The 15,860-nt window shown below is 49.4% G+C and overlaps 1 non-coding gene across 1 annotated transcript; it reads left to right on the top strand.

Annotated features, from left to right (window-relative positions):
* The first annotated feature begins 7,622 nt into the window (after positions 1–7,622).
* On the top strand, positions 7,623–7,696 carry TRNAT-GGU (transfer RNA threonine (anticodon GGU)). The gene has a single exon. It is a non-coding gene; the product is annotated as a tRNA-Thr (tRNA).
* The last annotated feature ends 8,164 nt before the right edge of the window (positions 7,697–15,860 follow it).

Raw genomic sequence — 15,860 nt, 5'->3', positions numbered from 1 at the left:
CGAAAATGAACAGAGGAAATCGTAACAGCTTGAAATGAGCTTGGTGTTGGCATTTTCTCCATCTCCCTTGACTGGTCGTTCTCACTCCGCCTCCCCGATTACACCCCTATTTATTTGGCCGAATTTCTAGCAGTAGTCTTGGCGTTGCGCAAATTAAACAGCTCTTTGTCTTTTGTCTTAATTGTGAGGGGTTCATTATCGTTGTGTTCCTCTTTCACCGCGCCTACAACATCTCAGGCACTACGCTTACTCACATGCTTGATTCCACCCCACGTGTGTTCATTACGACTGGTCTGGGTGCCTGGGCACAGACGAATCCATTTGAATGAGGTTGCTGATACCCTGGCGAAGGCATCTCTTCAAGGTCCCGTCGTATCTCTGCTTCCACCCAGCGCATATATTACTGCGGCTAGGTTCCGCAGGTATCTGCTCTTGAAAGAATTCGCGGCATCAGCTCTGACCTCCTCTCCTGAATTCCAGCATCTCCTTTACCCGTGGTGCAGTAAAGGATGGCGATCACGCAAGCTCGAGGTTTCCTTCACGCGTCTACGTTGTCGCGTGCCTCACATATGTTGAATTCCAATGGCAGATTGGGACCGCTCCGTCGGATCGCGTACGGAGCGCGTCGGAGCGCGCTGCTTCGCCACCTCCCATTTTGCGATTGGAATGCGAGTGCTCCCTCGGGAGCACTTGGTGCATCAAGTTTGGGAACGCGACGCCAGTGCCGCCGCGGCGAGCCGCAGAAACTAGTGGCGCCGCCGGAGCGGACGCCCTGCAAGCTTCGTGTTCAAGTGCGACAGGAGTTGCGCGAGGCGCAATCTTCGCGTTGACAGACTCCGTCTCGGCGAAACCAAAAGGAGGTGGTACGAAGGCCGTAATGTAAAAACAAAACCAAAGCGTATGTACAGGATGATACACTCTTACCGTGAACACGCGAGTATGCGGCCGCGGTCTTCGGAGCGCCAGTGAGCCTGTCCCTACCGTTCACGAAAGAAGTGGCAGACGACGCGCAGGCAAGTCGCTCGCTGCTCGATTTTCCAGCCTTGTGACTGCGAGACGCAAGAAGCTGAAGCATTCAGCGAGACAGTCGAGCTTTCAGCAACGACGCCGCCCGCGGACACGCCGAGCGACGAACTGCGCTGCTCCCTGGCTGCCGTAGTCGTCGCTAAGCCTAACCGTTTCACATCGATGCCGCAGCTGAGGGCGCTTCGGAACTGGCCAGCGCTGTAGTAAAGGTGCTACTCGCGTCACCGTTTCACTGTGTTCTTCGTCTCATAATAAAATAAAGACATGATCGATTTCTGCGACGCCTTTAACAGCGGAGCTAGCAGACAACAGGCCAGCCGCACTGGACATCAGGAAGAAATTTGCTTGTATTGCAGTTATCACTTCTACCAGCAACTCAGTATTGGCCAACGATCCTCAAAAATGATTCATTTTTTACATTCCTCTGCTCCAGGGCTTGGTATGAACGCGAACAAAGAATATTACCGCACTTTTCTGACGCCGGCGGCAGGCATACAGGCCGGCAGCTTCACACTCGTTGTCCGTTTCAGACGAATCTTCACAGCTGGACTCTGAGCTTTCAGTGCCCGAGTCGGAACTGTTACTTCCATGAAGCAAATTAGTGCCGCACGGAGCGAAGCAAGATCATTGCCGTCCACTGCTGACTGGAAAGTGCCCGGCTGTCCCGGCTCGCCCGGCTCACCACGTAGCCACGACTAGAGCTACTGTATGTAGCATATACAGTAACTCTAGCCACGACAGGAACGAAGCGGCCGCTGCCGGTCGCGACAGGAAGCAGACGCGGTGGAAAAAAAAGCGTCACGCGGGGGAAAAGAAAACGTCACGCGAGGTTCCGGTCAAATCCGCCGATTTCAGCGGATCAAGTATCGCTGTTCCATGGAGCGATCCGCGATTTACGCCTGATCCCGATCTGCCATTGGAACATACAACTCGCGCTCCCATTTTACCATTGGAATACGACTCATCCAAACCAAGCATAAAAACTTGATCCCGATCTGCCATCGGAATTCAACATTAAACTTCTACCTTCACAGATCTGGTCTGGCGGTCTCCCCATTGTGCCAGTTCTGCGGAGAACCCGAAACGATAGATCATTTCTTGTTGACCTGCCGCCGTTTCTCCTCTTTACGGAGCCGCCTGCTAGAGCATCCGTTACGATAGCTTGGTCTAAGTCTGTCAGCCGGGGTTGTTCTGTCTCTTGGGGCTTCCTCCCTTGGGCACAGCAACTGGAATGTGCTCTCCGCCATGCAAAACTTCCTTACGGACACTAAACGGCTGCCGTCATAAGCTCTGCTTTTTCTCGTGATCAATATTTCTCTGCAACGAAAGCTTTCCGAAACATGGAATATTTAGCCCCGTTCTCTATTTCACTCACCTATTTCACAGTATTTATTTAGCTTATTTTAATTACACTTCTGAATTTCTTTCCTCATTACTATTATTATCATTATTATTGTAATTTTCCCCCCATCATTTATTTTCTTATTTAACATTTTGTGCACCTACCAGTTGCCGCCTGTGTATTGGCCAATCCCCCGCAGTGGGTACGCGCCATTATTTAGAGGACAACAACAACATCCAATGAGCCATATCTAAACAACTCTGAAATCTGAGGCAAAACCAAAGAAAGTAGAATACAGCATGCAAGAGGTCATCAGTGATTTATCTGCAAGGATGAGCACCATTTTCTTATTGCTTTAGTCAATTTACGTTTTGTTTTGACATTTAAAAACTCTTCTTAAAGTTCATTGAATATCTCTGTGTTGAATATCTCAGTGGAGTATCTGTGGCGATCGCTTCATAAACGATCAGAAAGTTCTCATGGTAGCCAAACGAAGTAGTATATTCTTGCGAACACGCGTTCTATCGTAGCGTTACAAAACAAAACCTCCACGTGAACATCAGAAATTTGTCAGGCACAGTGGTGAGTAGCCCTGTCTAGAACGCGCCGACGTTGCTCTGCGGAGCAAGTCAGCGACATTTAACGTTAGGCTCTGGGTTTGAATTACGCGTCCCCTGCGCATGCGCAGTCAAAATAAAGCGACCCCTTTTCGCGAGTTCTAGGCCTAATTTCTGCTCAGTGCTTGCTCTTCACTCTGCCAGAGACGCGCCGAATGATATGTAACAGCGGTCGGAAAACCATCCCGTTTCGCGCGAATCACACGGCGGCTAGGCAAGCCTGTGCGAGTGATATCCGGCGATCGCGCGTTTCAAACACGTACCTGGCTAGGAGTGCCACTCTTTCTTCAAACCACCTTCGGCTATTTTTCTTTTCGTAATTTCAGGGATAACGCACTTGAATTTATAGTGTTACAGACGCCAATCGAAATATCGTTGAGGAGTCATTTACTCCGCCGCACTAGAAGCGGCATAACATTAAGCCTCAGAGGCAGCCTAGTTAGCCGCTCTGAACTCACGCAAAATGTACCCTCCCTCTCTGCCAAATACGCAGCGAATGTACAACCGCCCACAGACTTAACACGAATGACGGAAAGCGTGGCCTGGACTGCCGTCAGCGCCAAGAAGCGATAGTCAATGGTGCGAGACAATGCTATCGGTATGTTTGCAGTGGCTGACGATAGCTGGTGCGCAGCTCGCCTTTACTGCTTTTCCGCTAGTGCCTGATCGCCGCGTGGACAGCGCGCTCGTCACGGGGGCGTTTCAGAGCTTTTTGCTCGCCGATTCGGCCTCCACGGCCCCGGCAACGATCTTTGCAGTTTTGTTATCGCGGCAGCCAGGATCTGCCGGCTAAGCTGCCGCGGTTCGCACCTTCTATCGTCAGACACCACAAACATTCCGAGAGCATTCTCTCGCACCCGATGACTATCACCTCATTGCGCTGACGGCAGTCCAGGCCACGCATTCCGTCATTCGTGTTAAGTCTGTGGGCAGCTGTACACCCCGAAAGACACGCGGCGAGTGGGGCGCATGCAGAAACGCGCGATCATCCGTTGTCAGTCGCGATTGCTTGCTGGGCCGTATCGTTACACTCGTGAAACACGGCGGCAAGTCGACGCCCTCGCCACCGTCACTGCGGCACAAATGCAGGCAGCGTGCCCTGGCGACGCGAAACGATGTGGCAAGGCGAAGGCCGAACAAGGAAGCGATGAGCAGGGATTCTGTTTCTGCCGCGCATGCGTGCGGCACGCATTACTAAAACCCAGACCCCACGTTAAATCGCGCCTACTTGCTCCGCAGAGCCCCGTCGGCGCGCTCTAGAGGCTGCTCACGTTGATATTGCACAAGATGGCGCCCGACGCAGATCTACACATGTGCGTGCTGCTCCCAGCCCATTCGTGGTAGGCAGCAATTATTGTCGTGCGAGTGTTGTAAGCAGCATTTTCAGTGCAAATACATCAACATACATGCCGAGGAACAGATCATCGAATCCGGGACCAAGAAGTGATAATGTGTTGCCTGCGTGATACAGCGCGATGCTTCGACAACAGAGCTTATCTGCAATACCGGCGACGCGGGAACGCTCCTCTAGGCAGTTCACTCTGCCCGTGATCTTGAAGACACCGCTTCCGTCAGTGCTTCATCGACTGTTGTTGTGATGGTGGAAAAAAAATGTGGCTAGTCGAATGGATGTGTTGGCCGCTGAGGTGCGACAGCTTCGATCCGAGATTTGCGCTCCTGCCTGATGCTGTGAGTGGCCCGAGGGCTCGCACTTCGACTGTCTGGAATATCCCAACTAGTACGTCCCTGCTGTGGTGACAAACTTCGCTGCCACGAATAGTCCCCCGTCTCAGGCCTCCTTCTCAGTACCAACATACTCATCTGCCACGCCCGACAAAAAAGGTGAGCCAGCCTTCCCCTCATCGAGCGTCGTTTGACACCGCTAAGCAGCCAAGCTGCGATGCTTAAAGAAGCGCCCAAATTACGGGCAAAAAAAAACTATTGGTTTCTCTCTTCAATTCAGCTGTACAACAGCGTCGGACATACAGGAACTTTGGCGGATATAGTAGGTAGGGGACAAGGTTATTGCGTGTCCAAGACTGAAAACGAGGTAAAATACGTATTGCTCCTTCCATGTTTCTCTGGATGGGAATTTAACCTCAAGCGTGTCCTTATATTGTTGCGTATTTCGAACTTCCGGTGGAAACCTGTATTCCTCCCGGCACTTTGAGTAATCCTAGAGGTGGTCTCACCATATCCGAGAATGGCACAAGAAATTGTTCTAATATAAAAAGAAGAGGACTCCGAACAAAAAGGGAAATGCTCTTGTCGAATACATACTAATCTGAGTCATGATATGCGTGACGGAAACATGGCTATAGACTCATCGAGTGCAAGTGCCTCTTGTTTCTCTGACGAGCAAGTTGTTTTCACAGCCTGAAAAATGCATTCTGAGCTGGTTAAACACGTGGGTGGGTAGTGTTCTGATAGATTCCGTTGTTTATTAAGCGCATTTAGAAGACCAGACCGCGAGATATACGAAGAATGTTTGTGGTTGGAACTTCCAACACGTGACAGTTCGCACTATCTCGTCGGCTGTGATTACTTTGCGCCAAATACGGATCCTGCAATTTTCACGGATAATTCCTTCGATACTAGGGGAAAAAATTGATTTCTGAATGTTCAATATTCACATCTGCCAATCTTTTTGTCTTTTCGTCCAGTGCATGAGGTGCTTACCAGAAAAATTTAGCTGGGCTGTAAAATGAACACCAGAATTGCGACTGGCCTCGACTCTTTGAGGTCCAGAATGTTGAATCAGTCGTTGAACTATTGACATCACTTGTATAGGGAATAGTGAAGAAATAAATACCAAGAAGCCATCTTAGGAATTCTAGATTCCCGTCATGGTTTGCTTGCGATTTGAGACACTACTTGAAGAAAAAACTGCGGTGTTACAAACTGTTTGTAAAATTGGAATCAGTATTTATGTAAAATATATGTATTATGCAGACCAACTGTGAAAGAATGATTTGCACGCGATTAAGCTTAATACACAAACTTCTCGGTCAGAACACTAACCCCCATATTCACAAACGAGCCTTCACCTTTCTTTTCGAGGTACTTACCTTTGCGGCTCCTTTCCGAGTTTCAGAAACGAACATTACCCTTAAACTGCACCTTTAGCCGCCCTTTCGGCCTCGAAAAGGGCGCGTTAGCAAAGGTAGCCCCTGACCTACCTTAGCAGCTCCTTTCGTCAATTCGACATGGCAACCGAGTACATTCAATCAATCAATCAATCATTTTATTCAGACATGAACCTGTATGCACAGTACATGCCCACGAGATGAGACAAAAGGAAGAAGCTGCTGGCATTCTTCCTGACGAGGCCTCCTGACGACGACCGCTTTTCCGATTCGTCAAGTTCAAAGAGTCATTGGAAGAAATCAAGCCGGAGCGGCGAGTGCTGAGTGATCGCCAGTACCCGATGGAGCTGTTAGACGAGTTTCTCGCGGGATACCGCTTTTCGAAGCCTGCTGCTGTGTTGGAACTATACTCTATGCTGCCTTTGCACCGCTACCCTGACGGACGAGGTTGCCCCGTGCCGCCGCTGATGCGACTGCTTGCCGCCCTTCGCTTTTTCGGTGCGAGGATCTTCCAAGTTGCCACCAGCTACTTTGTCATTGTATCCCAGCCCACGGTTTCTCGGCTGCTATCGACTGTATCTGCCGTCATTGCAGCAACATTGTTTCCGGCACTGGTCAAGTTTCCGTAAGCCGAAGATATGCACAAATGAAAGCAGGAGACACACGTGTGAAAACTGGCGCGCACGCCGCTTGAGAACTGCCGCCCCATGCAAGCAGGAACACACCGAGCGGCAAGCATCGATGCGCCGCTCGACTCAAGCTCCGCCCACAGCCGATGTCAGGCTTTGCCACCGTGCAGCAGTGTCTGAGCGATGCTTGGCTAGATGTATGTACTTGAAATTTTCACCAGAAGAGACAAAAGGGCCATGCTATCAGAAAGGCTACCTGCTATACTCGAGCAGCGACAAAGCATGCCTGCGCAAGCAGCGAGCTTTCGGCTGCGGCACCGCCCGCAGGCGCGCCGGGCGACAAATTGCGCCTGGCGGCACTGGTCGTCGCTAGGCCTATAGCCTGTTTCGCATCAATGCCGCAGCGGACGGCGCTTCGGAAGTCGCCTGCGCTGTAATAAAAGACCACTCTTGATATCGCTTTACTGTTAAAAGCACCATCTAACAATAAAATAAAAATGTGGCCAATGTGCGCGACGCCTTTGGTGGACGCCAGGCGAGCCGGGCCCCAACGTTGGGCCAGCGGCAGCTGCAAGGGGGTTCTCGGAAACAAATTTGCTCGTAGTTACAGTTGTCACTTTTACCAGCAACTGGGTATTTCCCAGTGACAAAGAAAAATGATATATTTTTACATTTCCCTATCGCAGGGTTTCCTGTTTACGTCAACAACATTCTTCAGCTCATTTTTATGACGCCGGCGCACGGGATTCAGGCTGGCCGGCCGGACTGCTGGCTTGGTGTACTTCACGTTTGCACCAGAAAAGAAAAAACAGCTATGCTATCAGAAAGGGTGCCTGCTATATTTCCCCTAAAACATTTGGTCAACACTGTTCCCACTTCGAGTTATTGTTCAATTCGCCCTCGCCCTACCATAAGCTTACCGTCCTGGTTAGCTCAATTGGTAGAGCGACTGCTCCGGTGAAGCGGTGGTCCCGGGTTCGATCCCCGGACCAGGACGAATTTTTCTTTAACTGCGAAGTTTCTGTGAAAGCTGTATAGCTTTCCTTTGTGGCCGTATGGCTGCGCTCGGGTGGACTTAATGAGTAATTCCTCCCTTATTACATGCCTGAGCAAGAGCCTAGCTTTCGGCAGCGACCCCGTCCGCGGGCGCGCTGACCGACGAGCTGCGCTGCTCGCTGGCTGCCCTTGTCGTCGCTAAGCCTAACTGGTTTCGTATCGATGCCGCAGCTGAGGGCACTTCGGAACTGGGCAGCGCTGTAATAAAAATACTACTCGTTTGGTCAAATGTTTAGGGGAATCCCCCAAGGTGAAGTAGATTTATAATAAGGGAGTAATTACTCATTTCCATCCACCCGAGCGCAGCCATACGGCTACAAAGGAAAGTTTTGTAGCCGTATGGCTGCGCTCGGGTGGATGCAAATGAGTAATTACTCCCTTATTATAAAATACTACTCACGTCACCCCTTTACTGTGAACCCGTCCAGTAATAAAATAAAGGTACGCTCGATTTCTGCGACGCCTTCAGCAGCGTATCTAGCAGAAGCCAGGCGGCCAGAATAGGCAGCAGAAGCAAAGCGGCTATGGGATGAAATCTCCTTGTATCGCAGTTGTCACTTCTACCAGCAACTCGGTATTGACCAACATCCTCAGTACAGATACATCTTTGACGTTCCGCACAAAACAACAAAAAGCGCACAGTCACGCAACACATTACGAATCACACAAAAGTTAACAAAAAGGACGTCGACGCAACAAAGCTGCTTGTAGTGACGGCTGCTTATCATTGTGGCAAGACCAAGAGAAAACGTGCGTGAAAATTAGAGCCAGGCTAGTTAATTTTCTCTACTGAATGATTATGACAGCTCCACTATATGTTTAACTGCTTTCTATAGTATAGAAGCAAGTTATCAGTACATGCGCTGATGAGGGAAGCATTAATTTTTCTTTAGCCTCGCTACCATTCCTCTTACTTCTGCGGGTAAGGGCGCTTTCCGTAAGGCAGCCGAAAGGTGGATTTCTGAAACTCGGCTTGACCTTTCCCTTACCTTTCACTTGCAGTAACCTTACGTAAAGTCGCCTTTTGAGTTAAAGTAAGGTAAAGGTGAGGCCAGTTTGAGAATACGGCCTTAATACGGCGACGACAGCATCTGTCGCCGTGCCGAAGCAAAAGGAAGGGAGCGAAGTTCGCGGTGCTGTGCATTGTCCGGGTTCGCGATATGGAATGCCCATCGCGTTTTTTTCTTCTGCCCTCTGCAAAACTGCAGAGAAGGCGGTGAATCACACTCGCTAACCAGCAGGATAAGGGGGCGCCGGAGAGGGGAGGATTCCGAAAAAAACGGGAGGGGTCAGATCCCATCCGGCAACGCATACGTCAGGTCGCATCCCGTTGCGCACGGTCTTGCGGCGAGGCGGATCCGCGTCGAGCGGCTTTTGTCCCATGTCTTCAGCGGCGCGCATTGGCAGCTTGATGCGCGGTCAACAGGACATTGCTGCAGGCTTGATGACAGTTTGTAAGTGACAGTATTGGACAGATGGGCCTTGAGGCGACTGTCCTCGAACCAGGCTCAACCGGAGGCTGATATAACCTCCACCGTGAGAAAGCGAGAATGTTCGCGTAGCTCACGGGAGGAAGGTAGAATCCTCCGAAATCGTCATGATGGAAAGTGTACAGATTTGTGCAGTGTTTCTCGAGATGAGTTATCCTCTTCCCAATATCATTGATTGGCTGTGTTGACCGTTCCCACTTGTTGATTGATGATGTTTTCCTTTCCCCAAAGATTTATTGGGGGGATGTTAGTAGAATTACCTGACTTGTTACCGTCCGCACCAAGAGTGGGGACATTGGGTTCAATACCAGCTGTTTCGACAGGACCGAGGGCTGGTTTCGTCACGTAGAACTACGAGTCAGCTAAATGGAAATAAGTTTTCTATTAGCTTGTATATTTCTTTGTTTTATTAATTTTAACAAAAAGTTAACCTCTCCAGAAGTGTCCTCTAGCAACGTGATTGAGCAATATCGAATCTGCAGAGCGTCAAGCATCCTTAAGTAATCGTCAACGCAATTTCTCCCTACAAGATCGAGAGGGAAATCCTAAGGCGAAAGCCTTTCTTGGCTCATGAGTGACGTGGACGGAAGTTGTGGACAGAGGCTGTCCGCAAGAACTGTCAATCATAAGTTGTATGGTGATAAAATACCATGTAAAAGTTGATCAAGCAGCAGTTGATATGCTACATATATATGTAATGATAGTAAATAGTAAAAAATAGTGATACATAGTTATTCTGATATCTATTATTAGTAACAGTGCTAAAGATAGATAGTGGTAGTTGTAAGGATTATAGTGATAGCTGCCGACACTGGCAGAGGGTAGAGATAATGATGGTAGTGACAATGATGGCTACTGATAGTGATAATTATAGCTACCGATAGGGATAAGTGCTAGAGATAGATAGTAGCAGTGACAATGATAGGGATATTTGGTGATAGCGACGATGACAGAGATACTGATAGTGGGTATAGTGATGATGATGATAGGAGTGAAGTTCGCGGTGCTGTATTTTGTTTGCCGCATCCGGTTCGCGTTAGTGGAATGCCCATTACGTTGTTTCTCTTGGGCCCTCCGCACAACCGCACAGAAGGGGGAGAGCTCAACCCAGCGGGAAAGGTCAAACTCCCCTCATGGACGGAGTCACTAGGTCGCATCCTGTGTGCACGTGTTTACGGCGAGGCGGATTCGCGTCACAGGGCGTGGCTTTCATGTCTGCAGCGGCGTGCGTTGACAGCTGCAGGCAGGGGGAGCGATGGTGCGGAACAGATGGGTTGAAGTGACTTTCCTTGAACTTGGGTTAACCCGACGTTGGGAAAGTGAGTGTTCGCGAAGCTCGCAGCAAGAAAGCATAAGTTTCCAAAATCGTAATGGCAGAAAGTGTACATATGTGTACAGTGTTTGTCACGATGGGTTACCTTCTTTCCCCAATCATTCATTGGTTGTATTATCCTTTCCGAATTGTTCATTGGTGGTGTTTTCCTTTCCCCAATACTTTATTGGGTGGATGTTTGTGCAGTGACCTGTTTGGTTATTCTCCCCACCGAGGGCGGGGACATAGGTTTTAAAACCAGCTGTTTCGGCAGGACCGAGGGCTGGTTTCGTCACATCGAGTCAGTCAAGTGTAAATATGTTTTCTCCTTGCTTGTATCTTCATTTGTGCTTTTAATTGTTATAAAAATTTAACCTCTCCAGAAGTGTCCCCTTGCAATGTGATTGAGCAATTCGAATCTGTATGACGTCAAGAATCCTACAACAATCATCATCAACCCAATTTCCCTCTACGAGATCAAGAGAGAGGGAATCTCAACTATAGGGATATCAAAAAGGTCTTGAGTTCGAGTCATTGAAGGTCATGGCGTCGAATCCCGCAATATCGTGGGTTCGAGTCCCATGAAGGTCGTCGGTTCGAGTTCCGCGAAGGTCTTTCGGACGTCATGATATCCATGAACGTCGACATAGTTTGCCCGTCTCGGAAACGGACGTCCCATAGCCATGGATGTCGACATAGTTAAGCCTGCTCCCCGTGACATAACAATGAAAAAGGGAGGAATAAAGAAAGGGAAAGGAAAGGCATTCGCGTTTCCGCTCTTACTCAATGAATGGCTAAAGGAAGACGGAAAAGTTAGGAGCAGCTTCATTTCCTGTGAACTCTGCGTGCATTAAATCTCCCTTTGCGACAATTGTTAGACAGAAATCTTATCAGCTAGACTCGCCCCTCATCTAGGTAGCCCTTCCCGCCTTGGATATCCTCTATTTTGAGCCCTATGTTTTTCTGAGGAAGGCTCACTGCTACTGAAAACAACAGGAAGTATACTTGGGAAAAAGTGCGGGCGGGTTTTCGTGGATAGGGCAGGAGGAATTTGGCTTTCTCAGTGTTTCTGTCATTCAAGTAGTCCATCGTTAGAGAGGGCGCCCCCGTCTCTTTCCACTAATTGGCTGAGAGCATGGGAAGGGCTGCAAGCGGTGATCCCCGTAAAAAGAATGTATAAAAGCTGCGCCCATCGCTACCAACATACTCACACAGGCATGTTTTGCCGCAAGGCGCGCCCACAATTGCTTCAGATCCTTCTTTTGTTGGCCTTCTGGCTTTTGGTGTCCGTTTGTACCAAGCGAACTATGCATTTGACGCAATGCCTGAATTATTACTCCTTTCTCTCTTTCGTGTGTTATCTTTCCAGTGAATCCAAAATTCCCTCTGGCTCTAAGGGTGGGTTCACACTTCTCCATAAATCCGGCGAGCGAAGCGGGTCGCTTGCCCGAAAAACTGGAACATGTTCTGTTACGCCCGGCCGAGGCAGAAGCGGCGCGCAGCTGCTGTTTCTCGCTTTTCGGTTCCCACCGGCGGCATGTGGTTGTTTTTTTCTTCTGATTTTCTGATCAATTATTTTTAAGCGGTAACATATTCAGTAATATTCTCCATTGATCAACACCACAAAATAAATAAATTAAAAAAAATCTCCCTTGTGTTCCTTGGTTTCTGTGGCTGTTGACTTCTCTCGTATGAGACACTACTTGGAGAAAAACCAGCAGGATCACAAACTATATGCAAAATCGGTGATTATTGGTACCAGATATACTCATATGTGGGCGAATTTAGGAAACATTGACTGCCCGAGATGAATCTGAATACCACAAACTTCTCGTAGGGCGCCGCGGTGGCACAGTGGTTATGGCGCTCACCTGGTAACCCGGAAGACGCAGGTTCGATTCCGGCCGCGGCGGTCGAATTCCGATGGAGGCGAAATCTACCTGACGTATAGACCATTTCATCTAGGGCGCCGCCATTTTGGGGAGGTGGCGCCGTCTATGTTCTGTTCTTGTCCCTAGCGCCATGCTGGTATGCGCCCACGGTGCATTACGGCGGCTTCGCAAATTGGCGTTTCGGAGCTTCTGATTTTTTTGCGTGTGTGTGTGTATGCTAGAAAAGCGCCTGGGGGACGGGAAAAGCTTTTCGAGCAAGACTGCCGCCCTTTGGTTTAGTGATGGCCGGAACTTCATCGGATTATGGGGCAGGAGGCCTAGGCCTGGGCAAACCTAGGCGAACGAAATTTGTTTACGAGTTGTTTGTTTGCTCTAGTGCACAGCTACGGTCGCAGCGCTATCTACGACGGTGGTCAAAGAAGCGACGCAGGCAGCCGCCAAGCTTCTTTTATGCTATCTGATTGAGTTCGATAGACTACGATTACCAGCCAGCATAACAAAGTCACTTCATGAATGTTTACGTTAGCCGCACTTCCCTTTGCTTAAGTGTGCGTGGTGCGCAGACGCGGACTGTATTGTTGGACCACTGATGGTGATGAATTTCTTTCGTGAAAGCTGACCCGTATACACTTCACAATTTCAGGCAGGGTATAGTGCACTTCTCAGCGAGATACGCGTCGTGCCAGGTTCGGGCGCTTGATGACTGCAGTGTCCTCTCTGTGTTTCAGCTGGTTATCACTTCGAGATAAATGCTCGCCTACGAGCAGGTTAGGTGGTATGTGCTAGAATGGTTATTAAGCCAGAGCGTGCAGGCACCGAACGAAATCGGTGTCCACGATAGTTGACATCGCGTATGTCACCGTTGCGTGCTTGGGGGATGGCCACCGATCGACCGCGAGCAGTGGTCGTTCCCGCTGCCTCGCCACTTTTTTTCGCGCACGTGTCCACTCTTGTCGAAAGAAAAGTGTTGCGGCCCTAAATAAATGTCTGCACTAAACAGAGAAAGTTAGATGAGAGGTTGCATGGCTATTTGCCACGCGGCAGTAGAAATTCGCCACGCCACCCGGCCGCAGCTCGATTGTGCTTTGGTGAGCAAGCGCGTTTGCGGTCGTCGTTAAGCACGCTACGCGTCTTCACACAAGTTTTGCAGACTTTGGTATCTTGACGACTGGTGCAGTGAGCGCGCTATTTTGCTTCTGCTAAGGCCCGGTTGTTCGCGGTAACTACACTGCTGCAACAACATTGCTTACTCGGAAGTGCTGTAATATCGCATATCATTTGCTGTCATACTTAGCATTCAACAAAAACTTTGGAGAGGTCTTTTTTCTGCTTATCTGAGCTACCTACTTCCATTACTCTGATTTTGTGAGCTTCATACTTGTCTGCAGGTCACAAGCTGTACGGGCATCCACGTGTTGTCGCTGGCTGAAGTGGCCACACGTCCGGATGCCACACATCATTTTTTATTTGCTAGAGAAGAAAGCATGTGACATCAAGGAGGCACAAAATCCTTTCTGTTAACGCTAGCCAGCCAAAGACACCGATCGCTCTTCATCTTACGGAAAGCGATGCAGATGGAACAGGTCACAGCCGCACTGAGGCCGCGGCTTTTGATGCTGTGCTCATGGCTCTGCGGCTAGTTTTTTCCGCTTGCGACAGTTTTTGGTGCAGCCAACAACAGCGCAGTGGTATCCTGATGACCTCGGCTCACGATTTATGTTCACAGTGAGCGACAAAACACGTGAAAGCTGTTTTCTCGCGCAAAAGACAGCAGGACACGAACGTCACTCAACGCGTACCTCGCCGCCCGCGCATACCAGGAGGAGAGGAGGAGAAGCGTGGAATTCTTTGGCATTGAGTATTGTGGCAATACCATGCTTACAGGTACCATGCTTGGCAATACGCAGACATTCTTTGTCGCTGCTCCAACATTGGCACCCTGCGCACCTAACTCCAGCGCGACGCGCGCGCCACTGGCGGCGGCGCGCGCGTCCCTGTCAGGAAGGCGGGGGCAGACCGACAGCTCCCGCTGTGTTGCGCACGCTGTCACAAAGCAGTTGTGCGCCTCCTTCCCGAGCACAAAATCGCACATAACAACAGCAGGACGCATTGCTGTGTTGTAGGATGCAATAATAAATACAGAGAATTCCGTTTTTATGTGCGGGATTTTAAAAAAATCCTGTGAGCAAACTACTGGCCTAATCGAGAGCAAACTTCGCTCACGGGGTAGCATATTATGGTCTACGTTATTTGAGATGCAATTAAACGTCGGTACTTGCCTGCATTTCCTGAAATTAAGAAGAAACTGCTGTCAACTGCGAGTAAAACTGTCGCAGACGAGAGCTATACGCAACCCGAGCAGCTGTTTTGACAGGGTGCGCCATCTGCCGGAAGGCGAGGCAAACGACAACTCGGCTCGTCTGCTTGTCGAATCTCGCCTTCCGGCAGATGGCGCACCCTGTCAAAACAGCTGCTCGGGTTGCGTATAGCTCTCGTCTGCGACAGTTTTACTCGCAGTTGACAGCAGTTTCTTCTTAATTTCAGGAAATGCAGGCAAGTACCGACGTTTAATTGCATCTCAAATAACGTAGACCATAATATGCTACCCCGTGAGCGAAGTTTGCTCTCGATTAGGCCAGTAGTTTGCTCACAGGATTTTTTTTAATTCCCGCACATAAAAACGGAATTCTCTGTATATAAATTACCCTCGGACAAGGTTTTATGGGTTTCAAACGTGACATTGGGAGACGGCCCACCCTTCGCGACGGGCAACACGCGCGCGCGGTTTCTGGTCAAACAATGGTAAAACCCGTGCGAAAGACGCTTACTTGACTCATGCATTACCTCCTAGACAGGTTTTTGACTCATGGCAAATTCAGCAGACTCGGAGGAATGCTAATGGCTCTCTGGGGACCCTTCCCTCTTCTTGCAGCCATGATTTCCAGTCATTAACTTGGCTGTCAACAAAATGTGGCCTTAAAAAGCCACGCCGAAACTCGCCCGTAGTCACACCTTAGGAAGGAGCCAAAATTCTGCGCTGCAAAGAATCCATTACCATAGTTCCAGCTATGCGCAGAATCCTTGCGCGCTTCCACTGCGCCTTGTCGTCCACCGTCTTTTTCGACAGTAACGGCACGTTTTGAGGGGCAACGGCAACATGCTCCTGATAAATCTTTGCCTCCACGTCTGAACGACTGGGTGATATTTTAGTACAATAATCATATATCCTAATGTCGAAGAGACAGGGCACTTGTACTAAATGCGTAGAAATTAAACAAACCTTGCAATGAAATTCCGCTTTTTGAGCACAAGCTTTCTGCAAGAATCCGGCATGAAATAGCCGGGATACTCCTTTTTTTGCAGAATCCCAGTCAAATAGGTTTATGTTTTCCGCAGGAGTTTCAGTGCGC

The sequence above is a fragment of the Amblyomma mixtum genome, chromosome 10 (genome assembly GCF_055824585.1).
Source record: "Amblyomma mixtum isolate Tamu chromosome 10, ASM5582458v1, whole genome shotgun sequence".
NCBI classification, from domain to species: Eukaryota; Metazoa; Arthropoda; class Arachnida; order Ixodida; family Ixodidae; genus Amblyomma; species Amblyomma mixtum.
Note: the sequence above shows the minus strand (reverse complement) of the source record. Positions and strands in the feature narration are given on the sequence as shown.